The 11,898-nt window shown below is 47.8% G+C and overlaps 2 non-coding genes across 2 annotated transcripts; one reads left to right on the forward strand and one right to left on the reverse strand.

Moving 5' to 3' along the window:
• Positions 1 to 6,732: 6,732 nt before the first annotated feature.
• On the reverse strand, positions 6,733 to 6,815 carry Trnal-uaa (transfer RNA leucine (anticodon UAA)). Its single transcript has one exon. It is a non-coding gene; the product is annotated as a tRNA-Leu (tRNA).
• Positions 6,816 to 10,375: 3,560 nt separating this feature from the next.
• Positions 10,376 to 10,448, forward strand: Trnav-aac (transfer RNA valine (anticodon AAC)). Its single transcript has one exon. It is a non-coding gene; the product is annotated as a tRNA-Val (tRNA).
• The last annotated feature ends 1,450 nt before the right edge of the window (positions 10,449 to 11,898 follow it).

An 11,898-nucleotide genomic window follows, 5' to 3' on the forward strand; every position in this document is an offset into this window, starting at 1 on the left:
CAAAGTTTTTTGCTTTTTTTTTCTGGAGTTTTCCTTTCTTACAATTGCTTTTTAAAAAAATCTCTTTTCCTTTGTATCTATCCATCTATCTGATGATCCTGGCTGTGCATTTGCTAGCACTGCCAAAATGTATTATTTGCTAGCTTGCCAAAACAAAGTACCACAGACTGAGTGATTTAGACAATAAAGATTTATTTTCTCACATTTCTGGAGACTAGAGTCTGAAAGAAAAGTGTCAACAGGGGAACAGGGGTTTGGTTTCCTTTTTTCTATTTTTTTTTTTTCTTTTTTTGTGAGACAGGTCTCACTGTGGCCCAGCCGACCCTCCTGCCTTCACCTGCAAAGTGCTGAGGTTACAGGCACCATCATGCTCGCCCTGCCCAGCCTGCGTGGGTTTCTTCTGCAGCTTCCCTCCTGGGTCTGCAGGAGCAATAGCCACTGCCTGAATCTTCACATGGACTCTCTGTGTCTGTGTCCTAAGCGATTCTTCTTACAGGGACACCAGTCTATTGGATTAGGCCCAATCTAAGACACACTGTAATGACCTCATTTAACTTAACTGCCTTTTCAAAGCTCTGTCTCCAAAAACAGTCGCTTTCTCAGCCCAGGGTGGTTAGAACGTCAACCTATGAATGGGGTGGACCAATAATTTAGTCTTTAATACAGTTACCTGGAGAATAGGGACTAAAGTGTGGATTGAGAAATGGAGCAGATGTTTTCCTATCCCTCACACTTAGTGCTGGTAAAACCCCTGGGTGCTGTTCTCTACACGGGCATAGGACAGCTCTGAAAAGCCGAGAGGCAGCACACCAGCTATGTCATGGGGAGCCCCTCCAGAAAGCCCTCTAAGTCCGAACTTCACATCAAAAGAGAGCTGTATTTACCTGGCCAGGGCCTGTCACCCACCACAGAGACTCAAGCTCTTTGGGAGGACAGCAGCTTCCGGGTCCATCCAAGGAGAATATAAGCACAAAACCCCAACTCGGTGACTTGCTATCGTCATATAAGCTAGCCAATCACAGAAATTAAAACATTAACAAGCTGGGCCTGTGGGCTCTAGGAAGGACTGGAATTTTCTGGTCAGCAAGCAAGCGGTAAACAGAAGCTAAGAAAAGAGCATTAGCTTTGCAGTTCAGTTGACCACAGTCCTGGGTTCAAGCAGGAGCTAAACAGTCTTATCCTGAATTTGGGCAGGGGTCACAGCTGGGCGAGAATCTATTTCAAAATCATGTATACCCACAGGGGCATTCACACCCAGGATGTAGCTCCCCACAACCACTGCTGCATCTGTTAGAGTCTGTAAACAAGTCTGGATGGCGCCTGGCAAAATGCCAGGGGGAGTGGCTTGTGAAGTAACTCCAGCGAGCCATTAAGTGTGGAGATTCCTTACTGGTTGACTGCTGTATCTAGTTTATGTTAATTAGATAAGCTGTGTGGAATGTATATATACCACTCCTGTCCTACAATAAACAGCTCCTACTCCTGCTGTATCAATGTACACAAGTTGCTCGTCACCCCCGGTTAGTTTGCTGCAACCGGACGGACTGTGCAGATGGTGGCCCGTTACGGGGAGCCCTGGGACACTCAGGGGTAAGTGACAAAAAAAAGCTGCCCGTCCATAGATAGGACGGGAGCAATCTGCTCATCCCTAGGCAGATAGGGCAAGAGGAAAAATGGCCATTTTGAGAAAATGGAGAAGATTGATGCAGTATGTTTTTGTCTTGGTGTATTGTATTGTCTTTGTGACGAAAATATGGAAGGGGTGTTAAGTAAATTACTAAGGGAAGGAGGCACCCCAGTGGAACCAAGAGCAATTAGGGCATGTGTTGATAAAAGCCCAGGAACTCAAGTCAGAAAGAAAAAGAATGTTCAGAAGAAGAAGGATTATCAGGAAAAAAGTTGCAGCAAAAGGCTATTACTGAATACTTTTTGTTACAGGAGGGTGCGTGAATCGGTGCAGTGGCTGCTGGCTGCCACGTGCGGGAGCCGGTCGTGGTGCAGCAAGGACTTTTCAAGCTGCGGCAGCCGGCTCTTCCCCGCCTCCCCTCAACCCTCCCCGCCGGGGAGCGGGACGCCATTGCAAGAGCCCAAATCTAGACCTGACCTAGAGGCACAGTCTTGCAGGCTCTTGCTCCCTGTGCCCAGTGGCAGTTTGAGTCCGGGACACTCCCCGGACTCTCCCCCGGGCCATCTCGGGCTGCCCGGGATGCTACAGTCGGCAGAGGACGTGCCCAGCGTCCCTGAGGTTTGGTCATTTCCAATATCAGTAACTACTAAATTGTTCAGAAGGTTGTTTTCTTAGTGAAATGCTACAGGATTTTCTTTAGCCATCCGGAGTTCCTGCCTTCGTCCCAGTGCCGGTGAAAACAAAGGTGGAAGAATTTCCAGTGTTGCTGAGAACCGGACGAAACTCCGGCTGAGAAACAGATGAGACTTCGGAGCTGTTGATGTTTCTGCTGCTACAGCTTAGGCTACCTGCCTGCAGATCTTACCTGGACTGTGATTTAAGCTAGCTGCCTGCAGAACTTACCTGGACTGTGAGTTAATCTTTTGAGACACTGCTTTATCTGGACTGAGACAACACACTATAATTTACAACAAATTGTAACTCGGTATCTTTGCTAATGGTGTCATTGCTGGTATAATTTTTCCAAGGGCTTCTTTCATGGAGCCATCAATTGGCTTGGTATTGCGGCATTTTGTATCCTCCCCTTCTACTTGTACCAGATCGTTTGTGGTGTTTGTGTAAAAACCACTATAGTCGTTATTTAAATTAAACAAAAGGGGGAAATGTTAGAGTCTGTAAACAAATCAGGATGGCGCCTGGCAAAATGCCAGAGGGAGTGGTTTGTGAAGTAACAAAAGCGAGCCATTAAGTGTGGAGATTCCTTATTGGTTGACTGCTGTATCTAGTTTATGTTAATTAGATAAGCTGTGTAAAATGTATAAATACTGCTCCTGTCCTACAATAAATGGCTTCCATTCCTGCTGTATAAATCTACACAAGTTGTTCGTCACCCCCCGGTTATTTTGCCCAGCCAGCTGGGCTGCGGCATGCATCCTGAGTAGGGTACAATTTGTCGGGTACAAAGTACAGAAAGACAATTTTTATAAGAAAACAGCTTTCATTTCAGTTTCTCAGAAACAGGTCTTGTAACAATTTTTCATAGAAGGCAGCAAAATGGAGTCTTAGGCCTGCCTGTGACAGTTCTTGCTTTATAAATTGTTGCTGGGAGCCATCAGCCAAGTAGGTATGACAAATTCCTTGCCAGCTTACTCCCATGCTGTCTAGTGGAAGGACTTCTAAAAGGTGACCTTGCTCAAGGACCAGGGCAGGATCCGTGTTTAGGGTGTTCCCCCTTTAGAATAGGGCAGTTTAGCATAATAGGAGATTAGGGTGTCCCCCCTTTAGAATAGGGCGTATCCTGCTGCTGAGTTCCTCTTGAGTGCTTAGGGTCAGACAGTATATTTTGGGAGACAGAAGCCCATGCGGAGTGGATTTGGGCAGAAAACGTGGATTCCCCCAGAGCGTGTTTGTAGACGGCCGGTGTGAGTTCGGGAATAAAGAATTGCTGTTTGAATCTACAAGCTGTGTGGAGACTCGTGATTTGTGCCCAGCCAGAGACTGCGGCAAATTGTCTTATGCCACTTATCAAAATCTTATAATTATATTTTTAAACTAATCTATAACCTATAACTTACACTCTTTTTGATTGTATTTATCAGTTCACACAACAGCTAGGTGCCTTGGGATCTGAGGAAAGAAGTGGTAGGAAGATCTGCGTTTCCCTTTTGCTTCCTATATCCTGAACAGTGTGCTAGAGAAACCAGCAATCCTGAGTGTCAACTAACATGGACAAAAATCCTCAAGAAAGGCTGTCCTAGATAGACAGGCACCATTAGGGTAAAAAAATTCTTTTTTTAAATTTTAAAAACCTCTGATCCAGCACGCTGCAGAAGATGCTGTGTGCCTGGTGATGGTCCTTCATTCATTCCCCTTGGAAGGTCCACTGGGGATTTAGCCCACTTTGATCAGCAGCTGAGTGGCCTCAGAGAAGGACAGCGTGAGGCCAAGATCTTGGCCTTTACTTGGCACTATCAAGGCCAGCCTCACACCCCACACCCCGGGCCTCAGTGGGAGTTCAGAGCACTTGGGAGAGAAGTTGACTGTGGTGGCCATCGCAGGGCCATCTGACGGGGGGAATCTCCACTGTAGGGATCAGCATTTGGGTCAGGCAGATTCCCAGAAAGGGACCTTTCAGCCAACTGCAGGACATTATGGCCCTGGAGTGTAAGATTAGGATGATATGGTGGGATTGCGTTGGTTTGTAGCATGGCAGGTGTCTTTGGGATATGTTAGTTCCAGTAGGGCCAGTGAGCCTCATCCTCCAGATACTCCACCAGTATCCCCAAACCCTGAAACTGAGGGACAGGTCATGTGAATTGAAATTCCTTCAAAGTGACATTCCAACCAGCCTCACTCTCACTTACATACGTTTATACCTGTACCACCAATTCCTTACACTTGGTTGTTTCCACAAGATATTCAGTTTTTCCCAAGTGTGTCTCAAAACAAAGCTTTCCTGTATATAACACTAACCCATCTGCTATTTGGCTCCCAAAATTTTGCTGCTACTGCCAGCTTTAGATTAGTGTCCTTTTATGTATTTGAACACCTTCCCCCCACCCCACCCCCATGAACTCTTGCCCTGTCTCTCCCTTCCCTCCCTTCCTTCCTTCCATCCTAGCAGACTTTTGGGAAAACAGACATCAGATGCTTGTCTTTAGTATGACATTCTTTTAAGTAATTCTACTCCTGATTTGCTCTGATTTATCAAAGTGCTGGATACTCAGAGGACTAGGAAAATATACAGTAGACCACAGAATGGATGCCATTGTTTATGTTCAGATTATAATCTCAGAAGAACTCTACCTTCCAGCTAGGATGTAAAAAGCCAGAAAGATTGTTGCTTAAGACAAGGTCCAGACTTGCATAACTTTCCTTAAACCCGTAAGAGAGCTGGGGTTTCGAGGAACCAAAGCAATCTGAAATCTAAGGAATAGCTGGTAGATCCACCCAGAAGCAGGACATGAATTCTGGTCACCTACTGCAGGGGAATGAAGACGGGTCCTTCACGCGGAAAGATAAGAATTCAGCTAATATTCGTATTTATAATGAATTGCTAAAGTTTAAGCATGGGTCAGCTAGACACCTTAGGTCACACCGGGATGGCCGAGTGGTTAAGGCATTGGACTTAAGATCCAATAGAACCTCCCAGACCAACTCTCACAAGGAGTTTGCACATTCACATAGAAAATATAGGAGAAAAAAATCTTTTTTGGCATTGGATTTGCTCTACTCTCCTTGGTTAATGTTAGAACTTATACAAATGAAAGTGTTGAGAGCCACAGCCAAGTCGGGATGGCGCCTGGCATTTTGCCAGAAGGAGTGGTTGGGAGGTGACACCAGTGAGCCATTAAGATGATAATTGAGTTAAGCTGTGTATAATTATTAAGATAATGACTGATTGCTGTAACTGGATGATGCTGAATTGAAACAAACTGTGTGTTCAGTTGTATATGTAGACCTCTGCTGACTGGCAATGGGGTGGCTCCTGCTGCCTCGGGTGCCCGCTACTTTTGAGTTCTAGCAGAGTTCCTGTTGGTTCTCGTGGAGTTTCTGTGGAATTCTAGAGAGTTCCGTGGGGTTGGGACAATAAAGTAGTTCCTGTTTGAACCTACAAGTGGCTCCTGACCTTGATGTTATTTTGTGCCCAGCCAGACTGCGGCATGGAAGATTTCTTCTCTGCATAAGTCATTGTTGAGAAAATTAAAAGACATGTTATAGAATGGGAAATATTTGTCAAATACATACCTGAACATTGTGATGTGTCCCGGAAATATTAACAATTCTCAAAATTCACTTATAAGAAAACAATGCAACAAAATGGGCATATTTGAGCACATTTTCTCAAAGAATATATATGACTATAAATACACGAGAAAGATTCTTTGATCTTTAGAGAAATTCAGATTAAAACCCATAGTAAGGGGATGTGGCTCAAGTGGTAGTGTGCTCGCCTGGCCTGCGTGCGGCCCAGGTTCTATCCTCAGCACCACATACAAAGATGCTGTTTTCGCCGAAAACTAAAAAAAAAAAAAAAAAAAAAAATCAAATATTAAAAAAATTCTCTTATCTCTCTCTCTCTCTCTCTTTAAAGAAAAAAAAAACCATAGTAAGATACTGATACATACCCTCTAGAATAGCTAAAACTTTTAAAGATAATCGATAGCACCAAGTATTGATGAGGGTAGACGGTGGAACCTAAATTCTAATGCATTGAAATGGCACACGCGCTTTGGAAAACAATATTGGAGTTTGTGCAAAAGTGAAGCTCACTGTATTGGGGACCAGTACCGCCGGACAGGGGCAGATTTGGCCTGAAAACAGCCAGGGTCAACAGTTACCTGGCTGCAGCCATCGTCCAAACGGCCTCCGACTAAACAAGGAGGTACCCGGTCGCTCGGCTCTTCCTTCTAGGAAGCCGTGACCGTCCCGTGTTGGAGCACGTTGGAAAGCACACCGCTCGTCCCGGCTGAGCGTGTCTGCTCTGGAGTCTGCCCCGTCTGCGGGAGCACCCGGAGGCCCGGTGAGAGTGGGGTGCTAAAGGACAGTTTTGCATAATAAACCCTCAGGCTCCTGCTAAGGAAAAGCAGCACCCCCTCAGTCCTTACCGGGAGTGGGGCTCGAACCCACGCAGACGCACGTCTATTGGATCTTAAGTCCAACGCCTTAACCACTCGGCCATCCCGGTGACGGCCCCGGGCCTCTAGCTGTTAAGTTTTACTGGACTGGAGTTCCCATCCTCTAAAGGGCTTGAGAATGCGATGTTCCTGGGACGAATCTGCATCTAGGCTTTAAGGGGTGTGCAAAATCAACGCACCCTGTGCAAAGCCTCCCGGAAAGAAACTCGGGGGAAAGCTGGTCTTCAGCAAATGCTATTCCGTCAGTGCTGGCGCCGGTGATTAAACAGCATTTGTTGGGGTTCAATGATTTCATGATTTCATCGCTGGCGCTCGAGAAGGGAGAAGCGTCCAATCTCTGCGACCCGCCTTCAGCGGCTCCAGACCCGGCCCCGGCGCCAGGCGCGCTCCCGGAAGCGCGTGTCCGAGCGCGGGCGCGCACGGGCGGAGTTCGAGTGCGCGACGCGGAGGTGGGTCAGGAGGTATTTTAGCCGAGAGCCCTGACTGGCCTCGGAGGAAACCCTCTCCGGAGGCCTGCTGCGCCCGGGGCACCCAGCAAGCGCACAGCACCTACCAAGTCACCGGAGGCCACAGGCCCCCGGGGAGGAGTGGAGGGTGAGCGCCACAGCAGGCCCAGCTGGGTGACTGGATGTGAGGAGTCTGTGCGACTCTGCGACTAGGAATCGAACCCGGCGAATCCTGCAGAATTGATCTACAAACAAGATGACCCCCCCCACCCCCCCCCATTATCTCTGGATACCAGGAGGGAGAACCGAATGCAGGAGGTTCTATCTGCGGAGCACAAACAGAATGATAGCTCTCCACCGACGGCCACCGAGGCGGAAAGAGCCTGGCTGTGGGGAATTCACGGAGCTGTCTTCCCCCGTGGCCTGATCAAGCCATGAAAATATGGATGTGCCCTTAGCCCAGGGTCCAGTCAGCTCAGGGTTCTGCCTCTGGCCTTGTAGGCGTTCTGCCCCAGGGAGCACGTGGTCTGCAGTCTTGCCTTTGCGTGTGGAGGGGAGTCCAGGCCTGTCAGTGCGGGGGCAGAGTCAAGCTGGGAGGACCAAGTCGTGCATTCAGAAAAGACATCGAAAAGAGGAGCCCCTACATTGAGATACTCCAGACACCTTTTATTCTATCTTTATTAACCTAGAATGACCTACGAAGTTTATCGAATTACTTGTCTAGAAAGCTTAACACCTATATATGACAAAAATCAATGGAAATATATGCAGAAAAAAAATGTATATATTTTTTAAAATGTCTTAAAGATTTCGGGCAAAGATCCCAGCGCAGTAGCGCACGCCTGTGATTCCAGCGGCCCAGGAGGCTGAGACAGGAGAATCGAGAGTTCAAAGCCAGCCTCAGCAAATTAGCGAGGCATTGGGTAACTCAGGAAGACCCTGTCTCTAAGTAAAATATAAAAAGGGGATGTTTGTTTCTCAGTGGCTAAGCACCCGTGGGTTCAGTCATAGATACATGGCAAAGAGAACTTTTTAAAAAAGAGTTTTGAAAGCACAAACATCTCAGCAGAATGCTGGTATGAACTGCTTCATCTAACAAAGATATAGAAGGTCACACCGGGAACTATTCAGAAAGGTATGACAAAAGAGAAGATATTTAAAATACTTAAAATGACAAGATTTCAATCTATATTATTTAGTAGTGAGACATAAAAATCAGCAAGATCAGAGACAGCACGCTCAGTAGGAAATGGATAAAGAATAGGGACTGAAAGCTCATCAACCCCAAGAGAGATAAGAAAGGTTTAAAAAGATCAAACTTAAAAGATTTTAAACATTGAATATTATTAGTAATTTATAAAATGCAGAGAAATTGAGATGCTGCTCTACCTCTGTTGGAGCAGAAGAACTAGAAGGCTGGATGTGTCCATTAAGGCAGGAAGGAGAACACAATGGCTATCAGCTCCTGCTGGGGGCTGTTACCTTGATGCAGCCACCTGGAGTTAAGATGATTTACACCTGGCTGTGCCGGCCTTCTCCTAGTTGTACAAGACCCTCAAACCCAAAGCCCAAAGGCACAGATTGTGTCACATATAAAGGGTGATTGCAGAGCTAGTCTTTCAGAATCATATTCAACAGTGATGCCACCACCCGGATGGTAAATGCAAATATTGACTATTATGGGAAGCAATAGAGTAGGTATGCATGTACCAATACTGTGGCCTTTAAAATGTACCAGTACATGTGGACTTTAAAAAGGAAGTTTTTTTTTTTGTTTAAAAAACTGAACACAAGGAGTTCCCCCCCACACACCCCATTAACACTAACTGGGCTGCTCTCTGGCCTCCAAATCCTACTTCCTCCCTCTACTTTCTGTTCTTGGTCCTGTGCATTCCCTCCTTTACAATCCCCCAATGTTCTGTGTAGGGTAGTTTAGAAAGAAAGAAAGCAAACGCTTTTCTTAATTTGCCATCATTACAGTTAAGTCTGTGTCAGCTATGATTTCTCATCTCCATGGAACCCAAGGTTAGCAAAATACTGGTGGTGACAAAGAATGGCCATTAATTTGAGGTCAAAATACTGAAGAACATCTTTTTTTTTTCTTTTTTTGGTCAAATCTCCCTGTTATTTTACCACAGACCTGTGATGGGAGGCTAAGCTGAGGACCGAATATAACATCCAGGACGTAATCAGAACCGCTTGCAGGCGGCTTGCTAGCTCCTTCCCTGGCAGCTTTTGGAATGTGAAGCGCGGTCCCAGGAGCTCCCCGGAGAGACACTGGGAGGCTGTCTTCTGCTCCGGGAGTCCCGGGTGGCCCCTATGGATACGCACGAAGAAGCCGCCAATAAACACATAAAAGAGTAAAATGAAGTGTGTGTGCGTGTGTGTGCATGCGCGGGTGTGCATGCGCGGGTGTGCATGCGCGGTGTGCATGCGCGGGTGTGCATGCGTGTGTGTGCGTGCGCGAGTGTGCATGCGCGGGTGTGCGTGCGTGTGTGTGCTTGCGCGGGTGTGCATGCGTGTGTGCATGCGTGAGTGTGCATGCGTGTGTGCATGCGTGAGTGTGCTTGCGCTGGTGTGCATGCGCGGGTGTGCATGCGTGTGTGTGCTTGCGCGGGTGTGCATGCGTGTGTGCATGCGTGTGTGTGCATGCGTGGTGTGCATGCGTGTGTGTGCTTGCGCGGGTGTGCATGCGTGTGTGCATGCGTGTGTGTGCATGCGTGGTGTGCATGCGTGTGTGTGCTTGCGCGGGTGTGCATGCGTGGTGTGCATGCGTATACACACTTTTAAAAGACTCTGGTCCTGTCTTGGTCCTAAGCCTCCCAAACTCACCCGGCTGTTTCCTCCTGTTCCCTGCCTTTGCTGGGTCGCCTGATTTGGGTTTCAGTCCTCAAGGCGTGTCCCCTAGGTGGTCCTGGAGTTGAAGGAGCCTCTCCGCCGCAGGTGACCGACAGGCTGTGGCCTGAAGCACAAAGAGCCCATCAGGTCCTGGTTCTCAGGCGTGGAGAGAAGAAAGCGGGAGCGCCTCCGCCGAGAAGAGAACGTGCCCAGCGACTTGCAGCGGCCGCTCCCGGGGGCAGGCCCCCCGGAGGCTCCGCGAGCCCTGAAAGGACGTGGTAGGCTCAGTTTTAACTAATTGAGATAGGAAGGGGGCGTTCAGCGGCGTTTCCGTAGTGTAGTGGTTATCACGTTCGCCTAACACGCGAAAGGTCCCCGGTTCGAAACCGGGCGGAAACAGGAGTGCAGTTATTTTTGTAAGTTGACTCTGTTCTGATTTAAACCAAATCCCAAACCTTCACCTTCCTTTGCAACTCAGAATTTTCAATCAAAAGAATAATATAATAGTAGCCCTGAGACTAACTTCCTTTCACTCCCTGAAAGCCAAGGTTCGGTCCCTGCAGGAATTTGAGGTCTGCGCGGTGCAGCGCCGCAGTGCACAGCTTGGCTGCACAGCCTGGGCGCTCACAGGGCGTCCGCAGCGAGCGCGTACGAGAGCACAGGCCCGGGGGAGCAGAGCCGGGCCACTTCAAAGGAGTTTGCCTTGTTCTCTGGTAAAATGAGGAGGCATCGGATTTTAAGCCGCGAAACGATTCTCTCCGAGTGATTTGAAGGTCTTTCTGCCGTCTCTGGGGAGAATATTTTGTAGGGACAGAAGGAAAGCCAGCAGATGCACGCCCTCTCGTCGGAGCTGATGGCGGTGACGTGGAGGTGGTGAGGAATAGAGTCTGGGGACATTTTAAGGACAAAGTCAAGAGGAATGGATGTGAAGAGGGAGAGAGAGAATAAAATCAGCGATGACTCAGAAGGTTGTTCCAGAAAAACTGGGAGGGCCTTGTCATTTAATGAACTAGGAGAGACTGGGGGCAGCAGGATTGTCTGGGGACAAACTGGGAATTTCACTTCAGACACCAGAAGTCGCTTTAAAAACCCAAGCGACCTGAGTATCGTGTTGAGTATCCAAACCTGGAGGCTGAGGGACTGCACTGGACATTGCTGAGTTGACATTTGTCAACCCCGAGAGGCTGACAAAGCCCCCAGGCAGAGAGTGTAAGAAGAAGGGCGAGAGATCCCTCCCGAGGAGGCCGCTGAGAAGGGTGGAGACCAGGGCTGCCCAGAGGGGCCAGCGGTGGACAGACACTCCGGAGACCTGCTGGGGGTTAGACCAAGAAGCCTGGCTCCTCTCTTCTCTCTGAGAAGTCAAGAAAGAGAAGGACGCGGGAGTGACCAGTAATCCTGGATGGGTAGGGGTCATCGGTCACGTGACCAGAAGTTGCCAAGAAGTGATGGTGCCAAAAAGAAGGTTTTAAGGAAAAATAGAAGTAGAGAAGGTGCAGATAGTAAATCCAGATAAGTCTTTACAGACTTGTGTGTCACACACACACACACACACACACACACACACAATCATCTGAGAAAATGTCTCCCTGGGGTCTTCAGTCGCCCTCCATTTTCCTTCCCGGCTCACACACTCATGGGCGATGAGTTATGGTGCTATTAATGAAAAATAGACAAACAGATCCATGGAACACAATGTAGAACCCAGAAATAGATGGACACAAATATTGTCAACGTAACAGACAAAAGATACTCTTTTCAACAAATAATGCTAGAACAACACCACCCACATGAAAAAAAAAATCTAGACACAGACTTCACATCTTCACAATAATTAATTCAAAATGTGCCA

The sequence above is a fragment of the Callospermophilus lateralis genome, chromosome 6 (genome assembly GCF_048772815.1).
Source record: "Callospermophilus lateralis isolate mCalLat2 chromosome 6, mCalLat2.hap1, whole genome shotgun sequence".
Taxonomy (NCBI): domain Eukaryota; kingdom Metazoa; phylum Chordata; class Mammalia; order Rodentia; family Sciuridae; genus Callospermophilus; species Callospermophilus lateralis.